The 19,374-nt window shown below is 39.0% G+C and overlaps 1 protein-coding gene across 8 annotated transcripts in view; it reads left to right on the forward strand.

Moving 5' to 3' along the window:
- Nucleotides 1-358: 358 nt before the first annotated feature.
- LOC131837366 (tubulin-specific chaperone cofactor E-like protein) overlaps nt 359-19,374 on the forward strand; it is a 157,887-nt gene continuing 138,871 nt past the window's right edge. The window contains exons 1-3 of one of the 8 annotated variants that reach the window (XM_059183464.1): nt 371-578; nt 14,312-14,421; nt 16,570-16,655. The gene's annotated coding sequence lies outside the window, so the exon portion shown is untranslated. Of the gene's footprint in view, nt 579-878; nt 1,709-14,045; nt 14,144-14,311; nt 14,422-16,569; nt 16,656-19,374 lie in introns of those variants that run through there. The other 7 variants (XM_059183469.1, XM_059183462.1, XM_059183467.1 and 4 more) reach the window with 7 other exon arrangements.

Genomic DNA, 19,374 nt, shown 5'->3' on the forward strand with positions numbered 1-19,374 from the left:
CAGGCAATGCGTTAATCAGGGTCATACAGAAAATTAGTGACAGAGCCAAGACACGATTCCAGGGAAGTCTGGAAAGGTTCAGCCCAGTGCTCCCTTCTGTAAAGCCGCAGCCTCTCGGCCGCCCAGGCTCTGCTCTGACCCGTCCCTACCTCACTCTGATGAGACAATTTATTCCTCCTTGGCACCTAGGGTGTCCCCCTCAGTACGGCCAAGAGGAAGAGCTGATGCAGCGCGTTCGCGGCGACCACCAGGCCCACCGAGGCCTCCCCGTTGCTATGGCAACCCGAGCTTGGTGGGGGAGGACCGCTCCCCCGGCGCCCCCTCCCATCCACGCAGCGGACGTGACACGTGCGGCAGGGTCACGTGTTGTTGTTGGGCCGTGAAAGCTGCTTCCGGGTCAATGCAGGACACTGGGCTCCGGCGGCCAGAGTGGGGGACCAGGTGAAGCCGAGCCGGGCCGGGGCCGGCCGGGACCAGGCCGGAGGCTGAGCGGCGGCAACGGCGGTGGCCGGGAGGGGGGAGGAGAGGCGCAGCCCGAGGAGCCGCCGCAGCAGCTCCCCCGCCTCCCGGGCTGAGGGGTGAGTGGAGCCCGGGCCCGCCGGCTCCGTCGGCTTCTCGAGGCCCCAGGCGCTCCCCTCCGGAGCCGAGGCGCGGAGGGCCGTTCCTGCTGGGGCGCAGTGTGGGGAAGCGCGGGGAAACACTCGGAGCGGGACGAGGCCTGCCTGGGAGGAGGGGAGGAAGGGGCCACCTGCCCGCGGCGGGAGGGAGGATGGGGCCTGGCCTGGCTGGGGAGGCGCAGGGAGGGCCCTGGGTTGGGAGCAGGCGGAGGGCCGGGCGGGGGCGGGGTGAGGCGGGAGCCTGAGTCCCTGGGAGAATCCTGGCTTCTCACCAAGCCCCGGGGCGTGGGGGATGGAAAGATTTCCCTGGGTGGTAGGAGGTGGACAGGAGTCTGGGGCCGCTGGGGAAATAGAAAACTTTGTTTCTGAACTACTGTATCCAGAGTGGGGGAGGGGAAGCAGAGGCCATGTCCCCAGGGAGGTTTGGTGGGGAATGGAGCTGGTGGGCATTTCCAGGCTCCTGGGACACTAGGCCTGCTCCTTCTAGGGGCTGATGAGAGGGTGCGGTAGTTTAAGACGGGCTTTCGGGAGAATCGTTTGGCCCTCGAGTTGGGAGATGCTGAGAGTGAGGGGATTGGAGTAAGGTGGGGCCTAGGAGGAGAGAACCCTGTCCTGGGGTTTGGGAAGGGGGTTAGTGTAGGGGTCTGTGTGGAGCTTCATTCTTTGTTGAGAGTGGGGAGTACAGAGTTCTAGATCCTCTCCTAGGGAGACATTCTGGGAATTGATGAAGCGAGAAGAAATTTCATACTGTCTTCTCTTGACACAGTGATTTTAGAAGTTGTAGTTAGGAAAAGTTGGTTGGAAGAATTGAACTGTTGACAGCCAGTGGAGAAAGGAGGAGCTCTAGTCTGAAGGTTGCTAAGTTACTCAGAGCTTGTAGGCACCGCCTAGGGCTGTTGTTTGCCAGGAAGTTAGCAACCCTTTTAGGTCCGGACACAGGCTTAGCTGGGGCTGACCCCTTTCTTTTTACGCTGCCCTGGAGGTCTTAAATTGGTTTCCAAGAGGCCATCTTGAGCAAAGATATTACATGCAGGTGTTGGACTAATGAAAACAGCCTTTGGGTCCTCAGACATTAGAACTAGATCTCTAGGGTAAGAGCTTTCAAACTTTTTTTTTTTAAAATCATGCCCCATATTAAGAGGTACTTTTTACATTATGGTCTAGTACATACCTTTATATGAATGAAAAGTTTCACACAGCACTGTTTACCCTTATTACATGTGATGCATTCTGGTAATTTCTATTACGTTCCATTCTCTTCCATTAAAAATGCTGACTGAAATCCACTGAATTGATTTGTGGGTCACAGGTTGCACTTTGAAAGACACCGTTTCCTAGGCACATTTCTTTGGCTTCAGTTAGTGTCCTCATGTTATGATTCTAGGGAGCCAGGATGATTAGGAGATGGGTTTGGGTGGGGGAGCAATTGACTGCTTCATTTGTTTACATATATTTATAACATAGCAGATTTGGTGTTTTGGAGCATAATCTTAATCTTTGATATCTTAATGTGGCCTGATCATTTTATGACATTTTTGAAGTGTATGCTTTAATTTTCTCTGTCCTTTGCCATGTGAAAGAAAATGAGAAGCCTAATTCAGTTTAGTTGATTTATCCCACAATCTACTTAAGGTAATTTTAATGTTACAGTATTGTAAATATACACTGATTTGCTTTTCTCCTATTTAAAAACTCTCAAGCTGAAACCTAAATCCTTCTAACTCCAGTAATACATGGTTTAATAATTCTACTTAATTAAAGATACAGATTTATGGCTTTAGTATATACTTGAAACATAATCATAAACCTAAGTGTAACTTTGAGTCAGTCAACATCTAATTCCCCCTGCCATGATGTTTTCATCTGTTTGTAAAATAGATGAGGTCTTTATATGAACCATATTATAAACATTAACAAGTATTGGTGAACGAAGTGGGAGACCTTCATGAGTTGCTATGGTTAAAAGTTTTTTTAAAGGTCGTCATTGAGCTTATTATTACATGATGTTGTGTCAAGTAATGTTGCCTGAGTTCAGTAGGTACATTTACAGGGTATGTGTTTAAGACCAGTTTATTGGTGTTAATTCTTGTTGATGATGCCTTCATATTATTTGGGACATGGAATTCCAGGTCATAGCCATCAGGAAAGAATTGCCCAATTAAACTTCATTTTGGGGGCCATATTCTTGATGAGATGCCTTACAAAAGCATTTTTAATCATCTTCAAACTCTGTGTGTTGTAAATTATTTACTTATTGACTGTATCTTGGGTACTGGTGAGAGGGTCTGGGTTGGCATGTATCAGCCATCCTTTAAAAATTATCTTTTTATCAGGTGAATATTTGTTTTGAAATTTTTAGTTTTAAAGAATGTTTAAAAGCGTTCTTTTTGTGGTAGTTGCTTAGAACATGAAGGAAGAATCTCATTAATTTCGTTTTTCTGGGAATCATGTGTACCTGTCAATAAACAGTTGTGGAGAACTTAACCTGAGTGATTGTGTGTGCTTTTTTATAGTTTTCATTTTTTTTTTCTTGAACCTCAGACTCTTAGGTATGTCCTAAAAAAGGTTCTTTTCCTCTAATTTTTGCTTCCAAACTGCTGTGGGTTTGGAAGTTAGTTGCTTACATTTGTTAGAACTTTGTGTAAAATACGATTGTGCAGCTCTAATATTCTATTGTATATGTATTTATGTTTATTATATATACACAAGTACTTTTAGTGTGTGAACTATGTGACATGTATTTTGGCTAGTCAGAGGCCTATTTACTGACCTCTTAATTGTGGGCTCTGTTTTAAGCAAGTGAACTCTTTATATACTTAGGCTAATTAGCTATATAAGAAAAAGTTCTAGAAAGTAACAAGAAACTGACAGTGCTACAGTTTGGACTTGAGGAGTGAAGCAGTCAGCTAGCTGTGATTGTTGCCTTTGCCCTACATGCAGTGAGTCATTAAGAGTTACCGTTCCTTCCTTTTTAATCTTTTTTATTACCTTCTCCTGACTCTCATTTCTTTGAGATTAGAGTGCTGACAGCCTCACTACTGCCATTGTCTGTTACTCTCATTCTACTTGATCTTGCATAGCTTCATCAAGAGTACTTTTCCAAAGAACAGTACCCTAATTTATCATTTCTCTACTCAAAAACCACTAACTTCCTAGTGCCAGCACAGAATAAAGCCCATACTATTGAGGTTGACATTGATGGTATTCTAGAGCCTCTGTTTTGTTTTTTTTCCCTGACATTGTCTTTCCATCCTAAGATCAGATCCTCTGTTCCTGCCAAGCTGTCTGCTCAGTGTACTTTCTTTTGTAACATTATTCCTGAAATTCTGGGAAATGTGTTCATCATGAATTCCTACTCATCATTTTATTACTGATGACCCTTCTTTGAAGTCTTTCTTTCCAGTCCTGTCTACACTACTTTTCCTACATTGCTTTGTGTTATTTATATATGTTGTTTTTACCTCTTTTAGATTGTAAATTCATAGAGGACAGGAAGCTCAAAGAACCGCTAATCTTTAGGACACCTAGCACAGGATTTATCGGAGTTCATGGACCAAGTGCATCAGAATTGATGGAATTTTGGTGAAAATTGCAGTTCTCTGAAAATGCCACCCTCGACTTACTAAATCAGAATCTTGGGATTTGCTTAGGTGGAGGTCTTCTACAGTAAAATTTGAGAATTACTTACCTAGCATGATGCTTTACATTACAGTGGGTACACAGTTTTTGAGCTGTTCCATTCATCAGGACTTCCCTATTCTCAGCACTCATAATAATCTTAATGACAATTTGTTGACTACTTCATGCCGGATACAACTAGATTCTTTAAACACATCATTTCATCTTCACAGTGACTCTAATGACTACAGAGTAGCTATTAATAGTTTTATTTTACAAATGAGAAAACAGCATGAAGAGGTAAGTAACTTGTTCAAATTCCAGTGCAGATCTGAACTTAGGCTGAACTGAAGCACCATGCTCTTCTAAAAACAGATTTGAGCAAGATGACACACTTCCAAAATTCCAGACTATGACTGTGTGAAACTTTTACTAATAATTCATTAACGGCTCTTAGGAATGTGATCTATTACTAGCTCTGTTAAGAAAAGGATACTTTTAAGTTCTTCTGCGATTAATGCTTTTCCAGTGATTTTCAAAATTTCTCTTTCAATTCTGTCATACTTATCACCAGTATACTTGATTTTTCTTTCACTGCCAGAACATACGACATCAAAGTAAAATTCACCCTTCATTCAGTGAATATTTGTTGTCCTGTGCCAGATAGTCCTGCATGTAACACAGAGCTGGACTGACAGATCTCTACCCTTGTGTGACTTAAGGTTCTGGTGGAAGGGGACCGAAGCTCTCAATTAATGTACAGTGGGAAGTGCTATAAAGAGTGAGAGAGGCTGGAGTAGTAAGTGATTGATGGTAGCAGTGAAGCTAGCTTTGATGGCTTGGTTAAAGGCAGCCTCATTGACAAGGTAACATTTGTGTTTAAATTTGAGGCTTGGATGCTGAGATGAAGACAGCAAAACCAAGAGCCAGGTAAAAGGCAGTCCTGTGCGAATGCCTTATGAGGAAATCAGCTTGGCAGTTTTGAGAAGTAGAAAGCCATGCTGGCTGAAACCTAGTGGGTGGGAGGAGGGAAGGGCAGAGAGGTGAGCAGAGAACAGATTGGAGGGAGGCCTGAAGACCAGGATAGAGATTAGGTTTCATTCTAAGTGTGAAGGGAGGCCTTTGGAGAACTTAGAGGATGTGATTTGACTTAAAGATCACTTGGCTTCGTTGTGGAGAATGGTGGTGTAGTCGTGAGAGACAGGGAAGGGAGCTATTGCAGCAGTCCCAGTGAGCGGTTGATGCAGAGTACCAGAGTAAAGTACTTTACCAGAGTAAAGTAAAGTAATGGAGACAAAAAGAATTGGGCAGAATTGGGGTGTTTGGGAGGTACTGTTGACAAACCTCGCTGATGAATTACATGGGGGTGTGAGAGGAAGAGAGAGATCAAATATAGCTCCAAAGGTGGGAACTGGTGGAGGAAGAGCAGGTTGGAAGAGGGGATTGAGAGTTCTGTTTCTGCCCTCTGTGTGCCAATCCCCGATAATACATGCTCACCCTCCAAGGAGGCAGGCAGAGAGAGAGAGGGAAGCAGGCTCCCTGCTGAGCAGAGAGCCCGATATGGGACTTGATCCCAGGACCCTGAGATCATGACCTGAGCCGAAGGCAGCGGCTTAACCCACTGAGCCACCCAGGCGCCCTGTTTGTTTGTTTTTAAAGGAAGTTTCAGGTATATAGCCTTATGATTCACATCTGCATACACGACAGAGTGGTCACGACTGGAAGTCTAGCAGCCATCCATCACCAATCAGTTGACCTCCTTCACTTTTTTCATTCCCTACCCTTCCCCTCCAATAACCATCATTCTGTCCTCTGTATCTATGAGTTTATTTTTGTTGTATTTTGTTTGTTGTTGATTTGTTTTGTTTTTTAGATTCCACTTGTCTGACTTATTTCACTTAGTGTAATACCCTTAAGGTCTATCCATGTTGTTGCAGATGGCAAGATGCCATTCATTTTTATGCTAAGTACTATTCCATTGTATAAGTATACCTCATCATCTTTATGCATTTATCTATCGATGGACACTTAGGTTTCCTTATTTTGGCTGTTGTAAATAACGCTGTAGCGAACATAAGGGTACATACATCTTTTTGAAATAGTGTTTTTGTATTCTTGGAATAAATACCCAAAAGTGAGATGCTGGGTCAAATGATGGTTCTATTCTTAATATTGTTCAGAATCTCCACACTGTTTTCCACAGTGGCTGTGCCAGTTTACAATCCCACCAGTATACAAGTGTTCCCTTTTCTCCACATCCTAGCCAACACTTTTTTCTTTTCTTATTGATAATAGCCATTTTAACAGGTGTTAAATGATATCTCATTGTGGGTTTTGATTTGCATTTCCCTAATAGTGATTGTAAGCATTCATGTGCGTATTGGTCATATGTATGTCTTTTTCGGAGAAATATTTATTTTGATCCGCTGCCCATTTTTTAATCGGGTTGTTTGGATTTTTGTTGTTGTTGTTAAGTTGTATGAGTTCTTTGTATATTTTGGGTATTAACCCCTTATCAGATATGTGGCTTGCAAATATCTTTTCCCACTCAGTAGATTGCCTCTTTATTTTGATGATGGTTTCCTTCACTGTGCATAAGCACATTAGTTTGACATAGTCCCATTTGTTTATTTTTGTTTTGTTTCCCTTGTCTTTGGAGTCAGACCCACAAAGACATTGCTAAGACTGATGTCAAGGAGCTTACCACCTGTGCTTTCATCTAGGAATTTTATGGTTTCAGATCTCACATTCAAGGCTTTAATTCATTTTGAGTTAATTTTGTGTATGGTGTGAGATAGTGATATAGTTTAATTCTTTTGCATGTGGCTGTTCAGTTTTCCCAACATCATTTGTTGAAGACTGTCTTCTATTGTACACTCCTTTGTTGTAGATTAATTATGTGTGGATTTATTTCTTCACTCTCAGTTCCGTCCCATTGATCTGTGTGTCTGTTTTTGTACCAATACCACACTTAAAAAAAAAATAAAGTATAATTAATGTACAGTGTTATAATAGTTTCAAACGTACAGTATGGTGATTTTATAATTCTGTACATTTCTTGGTGCTCATCAACATAAGTACTATTAATCCCCTTTATCTCTACCATACTGTTTTGATTGTTGTAGCTTTGTAGTCTAGTTTGAAATCAGGTAGCTTGATGCTTCCAGCTTTCTTCTTTCCTCAAGATTGCTTTGGCTGTTCCAGGTTTTTTATAGTTCTATATAAATTTTAGAATGGCTTGTTCTAGTTCTGTGAAGTATGCCATTGGAATTTTGATAAGTATTGCATTGAATCTGTATTACTTTGAGTGATGTGGACATTTTAACAATATGAATTCTTCCAATCCATGAGCATGGAATAGGTTTCCATGTATTTGTGTCTTCAATTTCTTGATTTTAAAAGTCATTCATTTTGATGAGAAAGCCATTGAGAACTATCAGTTGTTAATTTCCATTGCTGTGTAACATTTTGTTTATGAATATAATGTAATTTATCCCATTACCTGTTCTTGGATATAAGGGCCTTTTTTGGGCCAGGATTTTTCAAAAATTCACACAGTATTTTTGTTGTGGGCATTCTTGTGTTTGTTTCCTGGTCACGAGTTCTTATAGATTTTACAGTGAGAAGTAGAATTGCTATATTACAGGGTATATGCATCTTCAGCTTCAGTAGACAGTGATAAAATGTTTTCCAAGGTGTTCATACCAGTTTTTATCAAGTTATTTTTACTCCCACTACCAGTGAGTTTCTGCTCTACAACCTCTCAGACACTTTGGTATCATCAGAGTTTTTAAGTCTTGCTGATTTATATAAAATAGTATTTTACTAAGATTTTCATCTTCATTTCTGAATATTATTAAACTTGAACATCTTTTACATATATTAGTCATTTGAATTTTATCTTCTGTTAAATACTGTTCATGTCTTATCATTTTTCTGTTGGATTGTTTGCCTATTTCTTATTATTTTTAGGAGTTCTCCATATTAGTTACATGTGTTGGGAGCATCTTTTCCCCATTTCTGAGTTTTAGTGTTTTATGTTTAATGTCTTTTGATGATCAAAAGTTTATTTTTCTGGTTGATTTTTCCTTAATGGATTCTTTTTGTTTTGTTTATGAAGTATTTCCCTAAATCAAAATCTTTTTTTTTTTTTTTTAGACTTTAATTTTTTATTTTTTATAAACATATATTTTTATCCCCAGGGGTACAGGTCTGTGAATCACCAGGTTTACACACTTCACAGCACTCACCAAATCACATACCCTCTCCAATGTCCATAATCCCACCCCCTTCTCCCAAACCCCCTCCCCCCGGCAACCCTCAGTTTGTTTTGTGAGATTAAGAGTCACTTATGGTTTGTCTCCCTCCCAATCCCATCTTGTTTCATTTATTCTTCTTCTACCCACTTAAGCCTCCATGTTGTATCACCACTTCCTCATATCAGGGAGATCATATAATAGTTGTCTTTCTCTGCTTGACTTATTTCGCTAAGCATGATACGCTCTAGTTCCATCCATGTTGTTGCAAATGGCAAGATTTCATTTCTTTTGATGGCTGCATAGTATTCCATTGTGTATATATACCACATCTTCTTGATCCATTCATCTGTTGATGGACATCTAGGTTCTTTCCATAGTTTGGCTATTGTGGACATTGCTGCTATAAACATTCGGGTGCATGTGCCCCTTTGGATCACTACATTTGTATCTTTAGGGTAAATACCCAATAGTGCAATTGCTGGGTCATAGGGCAGTTCTATTTTCAACATTTTGAGGAACCTCCATGCTGTTTTCCAGAGTGGCTGCACCAGCTTGCATTCCCACCAACAGTGTAGGAGGGTTCCCCTTTCTCCGCATCCTCGCCAGCATCTGTCATTTCCTGACTTGTTGATTTTAGCCATTCTGACTGGTGTGAGGTGATATCGCATTGTGGTTTTGATTTGTATTTCCCTGATGCCGAGTGATATGGAGCACTTTTTCATGTGTCTGTTCGCCATCTGGATGTCTTCTTTGCAGAAATGTCTGTTCATGTCCTCTGCCCATTTCTTGATTGGATTATTTGTTCTTTGGGTGTTGAGTTTGCTAAGTTCTTTATAGATTCTGGACACTAGTCCTTTATCTGATATGTCGTTTGCAAATATCTTCTCCCATTCTGTCAGTTGTCTTTTGATTTTGTTAACTGTTTCCTTTGCTGTGCAAAAGCTTTTGATCTTGATGAAATCCCAGTAGTTCATTTTTTCCCTTGCTTCCCTTGCCTTTTGCGTTGTTCCTAGGACTAAATCAAAATCTTAAAGCTCTTCTCCTGTTAGAAAAAAATAACTTCTCTTCTCAAAGTCAAGTTTGACTTTGGCATTTTTATCGGCAGTTGTGTCTTTTTCTGTGTTTTGAGGTAAGGATTCATTTTCCTTTTCCCACATTGATAATCACTTGTCCCAAGACCAGTTACTGAAGTTTAACTTTGACCTACTGATGTCTTTGCCATTTCCTGCCATATTCACATGGGCCTATTTGTGTGCTGTCTTTTCTATTCCATTGATATCCCCCACCCCATTGTTTAACAAAATACAGTCAGTTCTGTCGGTTCTTGGTTCTTGTTATTTATGGTAGTCATGCAAAGTTGCTGTGAAAACTGAATGAGTGAATATGGACCCGTTGCTCCTATGGGAGATACGGGGATTGGTTCCTGCCAGCTTGTGGTCATAACATTTTTGTCAACTGATCACTACATAACCTTGTTTTGTGTGTGTCTCTTTAAAGACACGTTATTCAGTATATATGGTTGAGTTAATAACTTTGAATTCAGAGTGGATGGCACTGATAATTCATGCCACAGTAAATCTTATCTAACATAAGGCATACCACAGCTTCTTGTGTGTAAGACTAGGCAGCACTTCCACAGTTCACTTTGGAGCCATTTTCAATAGTGAAATCACCAACCAAAATCACACAAAGATGTGAAAACCATGGCACTAAATCACAGAAAGTTTACAATGTGAGTTTACAATGAAAGTTTACAATTTGTTTGCAATGCAAGAGCTGATGCAGGATGCAGAGTGCTGGCCTGTTATATCTCAGCAGGAATCGTGCACCTCAGATTAGTATCTACAAATGACTGGGAACATGCTGCAAATACTGATTTGGGGGTTACAAACGAATTTTATGGAGTGGGCGAATTTGCAAACAATGCTTTAATAATGATGCTTGACTAAACTATGAAATCTTGTTAGAAGCAGTCTTTCAGGAGACCATTACCTTTAGCACCTTTTTTCCTCTCATGCTTACACATGTTTTATAACATTTTATTTTAAGAGAATAACTTTAATGCAATGGATCTCTCAGATACAAAGTTCTGATCGCCAAATGCCATTATCTCAATAAAAAAACACTTCTTGCTAGAGAATGTTTTTATTTATAATCTCAGTATTGTTATTTAGTTCACAGGTAAATGAATTTTAGGAAAGAATTGCAACCCTTAAAATACTGAAAACAAATGTAAATTATTAAACCCTTATTACTGTGACTTTTGTGTGAGGATCATATTTTCTCATAGGCACTCTTAGTAACTTAAGGCATAAGTTTTTTAAAGGCAAGTGCCCTTTAGAGGTTTTTAAAATGTCAACTCTATTAAATCCTCATCCGTTGGTGATATTTCTCCATGTGAACATCAGTAAAGGAGCCCAAGAAAGATAAATGAAGATTGTATACTTTATAAATCAAACCTCTCACAAAATGCATTTATTGAGACTTGGCTAGTTTATTCTTTACTCACCATTTAAGATTCTTAAGTGCATTGTTGGTGTTAATTTGATAAGTGTGCCAAGAGAATAATATCCAGAAACTTTGGCTGTTCATCTTTTTTTATATACACAGCATATATTTTATTTCTTATTTTTTTGAAATGTTTTATTATTTCATATATATGCAATATCATATATGAAATATTTATATATTTAATATATTAATATTAATAAATATTAGTATTTAAATATTAGATATGAAATGAATGAAATGAAATGAACATATGAATATATATTTCATATATATGTAAAATATAACATAAAATGTACTGTTTTAACCATTTTTAACTGTATATAGTTTGATGGCATGAAGCACATTCATGGCGCCATCAATCTCCAGAACTTTTTCATGTTCCCAGACTGTCCCCATGAATCTGTCCCCATGAATCAGCAACTCCTCGTTCCCCATCCCCTTCCTCGGCCCCTGGCAACCATCATTCTACTTTTTGCCTCTATGAATTTGGCTACTCCACAGATAACTCCTATAAGCTTTAACCATATGGTATTTGTCCTTTTCTGTCCGGTTTCTTTCAGTTAACATTGTCTTCAAAGTTCATTCATGTGTCACAATTTCCTTCCTTTTCAAAGCTGACTAATATTCCATCGTGTGGATAGACCACATTTTCCTTATTCGATCATCCATCTATGGATAGCAAGGTCATTTCCATCTTTTGGCTGTTGTGCATAATGCTGCTAGGAACATTGGTGTACAAATCTTCCCAAGGCCAAGCTTTCAGTTCTTTTTTTATATATTCACAAGTAGGATTGCTGGATCATATGGTAATTACAGGTTTAATTTTTTGAGGAACTGCCATACTGTTTTCCACAGTAGCTATGCCATTTTACATTCTCGCCAGCAAGGCACATATATTCATCTTTAGTTACTGAACAGTGCCTGTTTTTCTGAAGTATGGCATAAATCATTGACTTTTGCGTATGAAATGTGAAGTGTGTGGATACTAAAGTAATCAGTATTAAATTTGTTGTGGCTGTAGTTTTTGCAGAATAATTTAACTTGTGCTAGGTAGCAAATATTTCTGACTGCTCCTGATTCATTGTTTTATCATTTCATCTCTTATTTTTGGAATCTCCATGGAGAGGTACACATAATTATGCATTTCAATGGTAGCTATGAAGCATTTTTTTCTCAAGTACTCAGATCTCAGCTTATTAATAAACTTGCTTTTTTTTATTTTGTAAAGTACATTTGATAAACACTCAAAAATGATTAGAAAACTCATTGATTAGCACACTTACAGAGTGCTAATTATATGCAAAATTCCAGCCCTTGATTGATAAAGAGAAGCATTATGGGATATGGACATTACCCTCTAGAGCTATACAGTCTAATGCCATGAGACATAAACACGTGAAAAGTCACATCACTGTACACAATTTAAATTATAATGGCATATGGGACAAAAATGATGCCATGCCAACACGTGATTGATGAATCACCCACTGACTATTTTAGGCAATAGATTCCATGAGCTCAGCTCAAAGGAAATGGATCATTATGGCAGGAGGTATCTGGAAAGGCTTCATCTGTGAAGTAGATTCTGAGCAAGGTGTTGAAAAATACATAACATTTAGGCAGGTGGAGAAGAGAGGGAAAGACCTTCCAGTTAAGGAGGAATAAAATTATTAGGGTCAGACATTTTTAGTCCTGATTGGACTTTTTTTTTTTTTTTGAAGGTCAAACAAAACTTTATTTCGCGCCAAGGAAAAATACATAACATTTAGGCAGGTGGAGAAGAGAGGGAAAGACCTTCCAGTTAAGGAGGAATAAAATTATTAGGGTCAGACATTTTTAGTGCCTGAATCATTAATTGGCACTAATTGGCATAGTCCTGGGACCCCAAAAAAATTAGATCAAATCTATTTAACAAAAATTATAAGTCAGTCCCCCAGGTGTATATTAATGCTACCATGTTCCCTGGGTAGTGATGGTAGTAGTGATAGGGGTAGCAGTAGAAGCAATAACCATTGGATATTTATTAAGTGCATTCTAGGTGCCAGGCACTGTGCTACACATTTTTACCCATTTTATCTCCATTCATTCTTTAGCAACCCTATAAGCTAGAGCTAGGGGCTATCTCTTATGCCTTTTTATGGATGAGACTCAGCCCAAATAATTTGCCCACCACCCTACAGAGTAGTGGAGTCAGTCCTGACTTACATCCAGGCAATGGTTTTAGAATAGCAGGTGTTACCCTGGACAGTACCTCCATAACACTAAATGTAGAAGGATCTAGTGAAAATTTTTTTTTTTATTACCTGTAAACTGCAACTTCTCCATATGGCTGATGTTTAACATTTTGGTAATCCCTGGTTATGAGCCAGAATGGTTTGTAAACAACTCTACAGGGTTGCATGCAGAGGGATGAACTAGTAGTTTGTTCCTGGTGAAGGCTTGTTTCAACTTGATAGCTTCTGTAGGTGTTCAGGAGGAGAGATAATGGGGGGTAATCTGTCCTGTAAACAGCTGAGTAATGACCTTAAACTTGTGTATTCACAGCTGAAAGATGGCATGCATCTTTGATTTTCTTCTAAAGAAAACTACTCTGTTCAAGAGACTAATATCCATTACTTTTTGGAGAAAATAGGAAATTGATAATTTTTGTACCTTTGGTAACTTGACCAGTCAGTCCCACTGCTTTAGTTCTGTGGTTTGGGAACACTGATACAGTTTTAAGAGGTATTTTGACTGTAATAGTTTTCAGTTATTTTAATAAGTTGCTATTTCTGTGATTTGTGCATGATGCCATATACTGTTGACGTGAAATATTCTTGTGTTTAGTAAAGATAGCATACATGACTCAACAGACTAAGGATGCAAAATGTATGACTTAGCATGCTGGTTGGGCCACAGAAACCCAAGCAAGTCACCTCGGTTTACTCTCCTGTAAACAGAGATAAGTGTTAGTTTGTCTATTTCAGAAGGTGGTTATGGAAATTACTAGGCTTTAAAAGATTGTGAATCTCGGTGTGGGGACACTTGGCTTTTGGGGAACTTCAAACCAAGAATTAATGTATCTACCTCCTGAATTTTGAGTGAGTGCAACATTAAAGACTTGAGATTTTCCCAAGTGGAATCTGGCCACATAGAAAGGTAGGGCTGGATGCATATTTGTTGATGAAGGAGTCAAGAGGGGGAATAAGAGTGGAATTCTCCTTGGAAGCCATTGAAGTAAAGGATATAATGAATGTTAAACTTTTTTCATTGTTGTTGTGATTGCTGAAAGTGTATAGAAAGTGCTTTCTTAAATTTTTATTTCAGAATGCCTGATATCATAAGATATAGACAACTCGCTTAAGCCAACGTTTCTGGACAGTAAGAAGTTGTGCAAATCAAGAAAGAAGTGCTTAGAAATATTTTCACATAAAGAGGTACTTTGGTCTAAATAGCAGTATTTTCTTTTTTATGTGTGTATGTATTTTTATATTTTAAAGTATTTTCTTAAGTTTTTTCTTCTCAGATACTTTTTCATCAAAATCATAAAATTCTTGGGCTAACATGTTTAGATCAGAAATTTCAAGTGCCCTGTTTACATCTAGTAGACCCTGGGCATGACAGGAAGTCATGTTTGCTAGCCTGCTGTTGTAGATGAGGAAATGGACTCTTTGCCCAACATCAGACGTGCCGTATGTGCAGTATAGGTCTTTTGTAGACGATATGGGCAGCTCTGAATTCCTACTTGCTGATAACAGAGTCACAGTTTTACGCATATCTTTGGTGCCACTGATATAACGAAGTAAAGAATTTGGGTTAGGTATTTTAATGTCTGTCCTGCTTTTAAGGTGAAGCCCAGTGCTGTGCTAAGTGAAGAGAGTAGCAGTGCCATACTAAAAAAGTAAAATCCCAAGGACTGATTAGGAGTCAGAATTCACATTTCATTTGGCAGTGTTGAGTGTGTCTCGGGCTTTATTGCTGGTTGGGTGTTGTGTTTTTTTTTTTTTTTTTTTTTTTGTAATCTTCTACCAAGAAGAGTTGATGTGCCGCATTTACACTTGAATGTAGTTTAGTGTACAGCTGAGACTGAGAAGTAGGGTGGTTCCGAGTAGGGTGTGAAATCGTGGCAGCATGGTGTGTTCTGATAATGGATTTATCAGCCGTAGTCAAGTCGGGCACTTGGAATACCCAGAGTAAATTTATGAATTGCTGAACTGTAATTCTGCTGACTAATTCGGAAGCTTTATAATTTATTTTCCTTATTTTTCATCCTAAGAAGGCATCCATTTAGGTATATTATATAGTGGTCAGGAGAGGTTAAGTGCAGTGAAATTGCAGGTATACGTACTGTATGATAAATGAAATTAGAAGTCATACAGGATGGCACTGTCTAGCTTAATTATATTGCCTTGGACGATGTCCCTGAAGTGTTTTTATGGGTGAGATAGCTGCCATTTATGACTTTAGCTGCAGAAGCTTATTAATGGAATACATTATAAACCTTAAAAACGATTATTATGTAGATATATATTTACTGATACAGAAAGTTTTTCATGAGCCATTTAGCAAAAAGGCAGGTTACACAACAACCTAAAAGTAATTCAGTTTTGTTTAAAAAAATATGTATCTACATAGCATGGGAAAATGGCCCAGAAAAAATACACACCATTAGGTGCATCCTCAAGCTTAACCTACTTGCTAAATCTGTTGACCAAAGCTTCCTGGCTGAGGCTTATGGTATGATATGTTTCTGATATGAAAAGCTTTTGGTAACACTTATTTATATGCTTTCATAAAAAGGAAACTACACCTACATGAAAAGTATATGGGGTTACAGGTTTTGTGCTAATTTTCAACTGGACATTTTTTAAAAATTCAGAATGTCTATCACTTGCATTTTTAAAGAACAATTATTTAGAAAGAAGCTTATTAATAGACCTTTATTTATTCATTTACTTAACCTTTCCTGAAGGGAAAAATATGTAACACACCTGTGTACCTTCCCAGAGTAATTATGTTTTACTGGGGTGCACTTATGTTGAAGATCCAAAAGATTTAGAAAATGAAACAGACTAGAGTCCCAGCTACCTCAAATGTCTAAGAATCTGGCAGGGTTTGGGTATAGTGGGCATTTCTCTAAAAAGGAAGCTCTCTGTTGGTGATATTAGGAGTCCACAAAGCAAAAAAAGGGCTTTAAAAAACAAACAAACTTGCAAAAATTGGGAAATCCACTGATCTAAGAGACTTTTTGAAACTATTCGTATTTTCCTCTTCAGACTTTTTTTGTCAACCTCCCCCCCGCCCCCCCCCCCCCCCAGATTCAGCCTATAAATTTCTCTTTTGTCCTGATAGAAAACTCTCTTTCTGAGCACTGGGTGTTTCTTCATCGGTCTTCCCTTTTTCATCTGAGCTTCTTAAAGGCTGGTCCATACTCAGTCCTCACTTACATCCTGAATTCCTTATGCTGCGGTTTCTACCCGCCGTCTGCACTGAAAGCGCTTCCCTTAAGAGGAACAAACTCCTACCTGCCCAGGCTTTTAGGGATTTAAAAAGTTCTCATCATTTTTGACCTCTTGATATTCTAGGTAAAGATCAGTGACCTCCATCCTCGTACCGTATTCTCAGAGATCTAGCAAAAGTTTTCTCTAAGAGGAAGTGGAACCTGAGCAAGGTCAGTCGTGAGCCGACCATCGTCCGCCTCCTGTCTCACCTGCTCTCCCGATGTGTATTTCATATTTTAGCGAACTGCATCGTACCTTGTCTCCTGTCTCTTGTGCCTGTTCACATTCTAGTATGTCCTGTGCCTGCAGTGCTCTCCTCCACCGTGTCCACCCATTCTTCATCGTCTTTCAAAATGGATCTGGTTTTACCTTCAGCCTCCTCGATCGTACTTCCAAAAGCGAATCACTTCTTCTGTTTGAATTCACTATTTCTGTGTGCCTTATTTCAGGTATTGTGTTATCCCCATGTATTTCCTTCTAGACTGTGGATGCCCTGAGGGCAGAGTATGGATTGTATTCATTCTCACTTTCTTTCGTGTGTAGCGCAGTGCTTGGCACAGAGTCAGTGTCTGGTTCGTCTTTGTTTTTGGTTGTTTTAGGTTCATCTTTTTTTTTTTTTTTTTTTTTTTTTCATTAAATAAACTTTTATTTTTTTTTTTTTTTTTTTTTTTATTTTTTATAAACATATATTTTTTATATACATATATTTTTATCCCCAGGTCTGTGAATCACCAGGTTTACACACTTCACAGCACTCACCAAATCACATACCCTCCCCAGAATGACACTAAATGAGATGATTGTGAGGGCACACATTTTATGAATAAATGAATGGGCAGATAGGCTTAATGGGAACCACTTGATAAAGTGTGAAAAAAGAGATAGTAGAGAAAACTATTTATTTCCTTTCGGCCACCCTTTTATTTCTCTTTGCTTCCTCACTCCCTAACTCCTTTTTTTAAATTAATATTCTAAATTTCACATGGTCCAATTTGGAATTTTTTTCACAGACAGTTGATAATAATGAGAAGTAAAAAGTCATGTGGCAAATTATTAGGTCATTTCCAGATATAGCACTTAAAATGTTTCTATTTCAGAGAGATAATATATGAAAGCAGAAGAATGTGTGTGTTTGCAGTGGGTTCAGTGGTTCAAATGGGTGAACTTAATCCTTAAAGCAAATTTCCTTCCCACCCTTAGTCTTCCTTTCCTCTCTCTGGTGTCAACCATAGGTACTAATTTTACTAATTTCTATTTTATCCTATCCATTTATAAGCAGATCAATCTATTTTTTGTAAGCTTTAATAGGTGTAGTTAGGAGTCTATAGGTTGGCATTTTTTTTTTTTTTAAGTTGTGAGTGAGACCAGTAGTCTTCACACTTTATGGTACTCTACCATAAAGTTTTTTGATGAAGTAATAATGATCTTGCATACCAGCATAAAGATCTATCTTGTATACCTTCCAGTGTTAGTGATCAGAAATACTGTTTTCAGTTGTGTTCAGTTTCATACTGATTTTGACCTTGACCCTTTGATTGAGAACATAAAGTACAAATGGAGTTTCAGGTGACTGGATATTCTGTTCTGATACTAATCTACTTGGCGAAAACGTACTGAGCAGCTTATCTGCCAATTTGCACTTCATCCTGACTTTCTCCAGGCACTTTCTCCAAGCACTTTTATAGTTAGGATTTGAGGCACAAAGCAATTGAGATTTTCACAGGCACACACCAGGACTTGGTAATGGAACCAAGCAACATCACCCAAGATTCCTGGCTCTTGGTTTTCAGAACCAATTCAGAATACTTTTAGAAATGCATTAAAACTCTGCCAACTGTAGAGGTAGTCAGATGTAATGCGACACCTGTTCTTTCCAGAAAGTCATAGATTACCCCCCATCCCCTCCAAAAAACTTTTAAAAGGCTCCAGTTAAAGATCTTTTTCCATCCTGTATTTCCTCATTATTCGGTCTGTTTGGTTTTCAGTTTTCCTTTCCCACCTACTGTTCCTCCCAAAACTGCCCCAACAGATTTTTACATAGATTTATGTTACTGATCCATCTTGCAGTCTTAATGTCCTAATTCAAAACTCATGTATTAATGTGTACACTATCTGCATTCCTGGAAAGCTAGTCCAGTGAACTATCCTGGAAAATGACCAGGGAAGGCGCCTGGCATTTCTTTTAAGTCTTTAGGAAAAAAGGAAGATATAAAACAAACAAACAAACAAACAAAACAAAACCTAGACTATTTGGAAGAATTGTTAAAAGCATGAGGCCACGAGGAACAACTTCTTAAGTTCCCATGATTGCTGGCTTACTGGCATTTATTTTAATTTGAGTGTGTCTCTGATGTTGCCATTTTTTGGTTTGCGTATATTTAAGGTGTGTATAAGATTTATGCCCTTGTATTGGTTGCAGTGGTTCTAAAGCCTCCGTTTAAAGATGCTGTTTAAACTGGGGGAGTATTATTCTGACAGTGACAGTTCAGCACCCTTCCCACTCACTTTTTATTCTTTTGAACTGCTAATTGTATAGAAGGTGGCAGTGTAACTTTTTTGACATTTGTTGAACGTATCTACAAATTCTGTTGGCATTCTGCTTGAGACAGGTCCTTGATGGGTACTGTGCTGTCTGTCACTAGTGGCCTTGGTCCTGCTCTGTGTTGTCTGCTCTTGGTGGTAAGTTTACGTCATAAAAGAACCGTCCACCTGAAGGCTCCCAGAGCCTTCGATGAACACACCGTTCAGTTCTGACACAATCAGTGTTTGCATAGAAGACAGCAGCAGACATTTATCACTCTGTGTTGACAGAAAGAACACAGGTTCTATCTTTAAGCTTACAAATGAGGAGACTGACTGAAGGCAGCCACGAATTTTCAAGATAACCTG

The sequence above is a fragment of the Mustela lutreola genome, chromosome 1, assembly GCF_030435805.1.
Source record: "Mustela lutreola isolate mMusLut2 chromosome 1, mMusLut2.pri, whole genome shotgun sequence".
In the NCBI taxonomy this organism is placed as follows: domain Eukaryota; kingdom Metazoa; phylum Chordata; class Mammalia; order Carnivora; family Mustelidae; genus Mustela; species Mustela lutreola.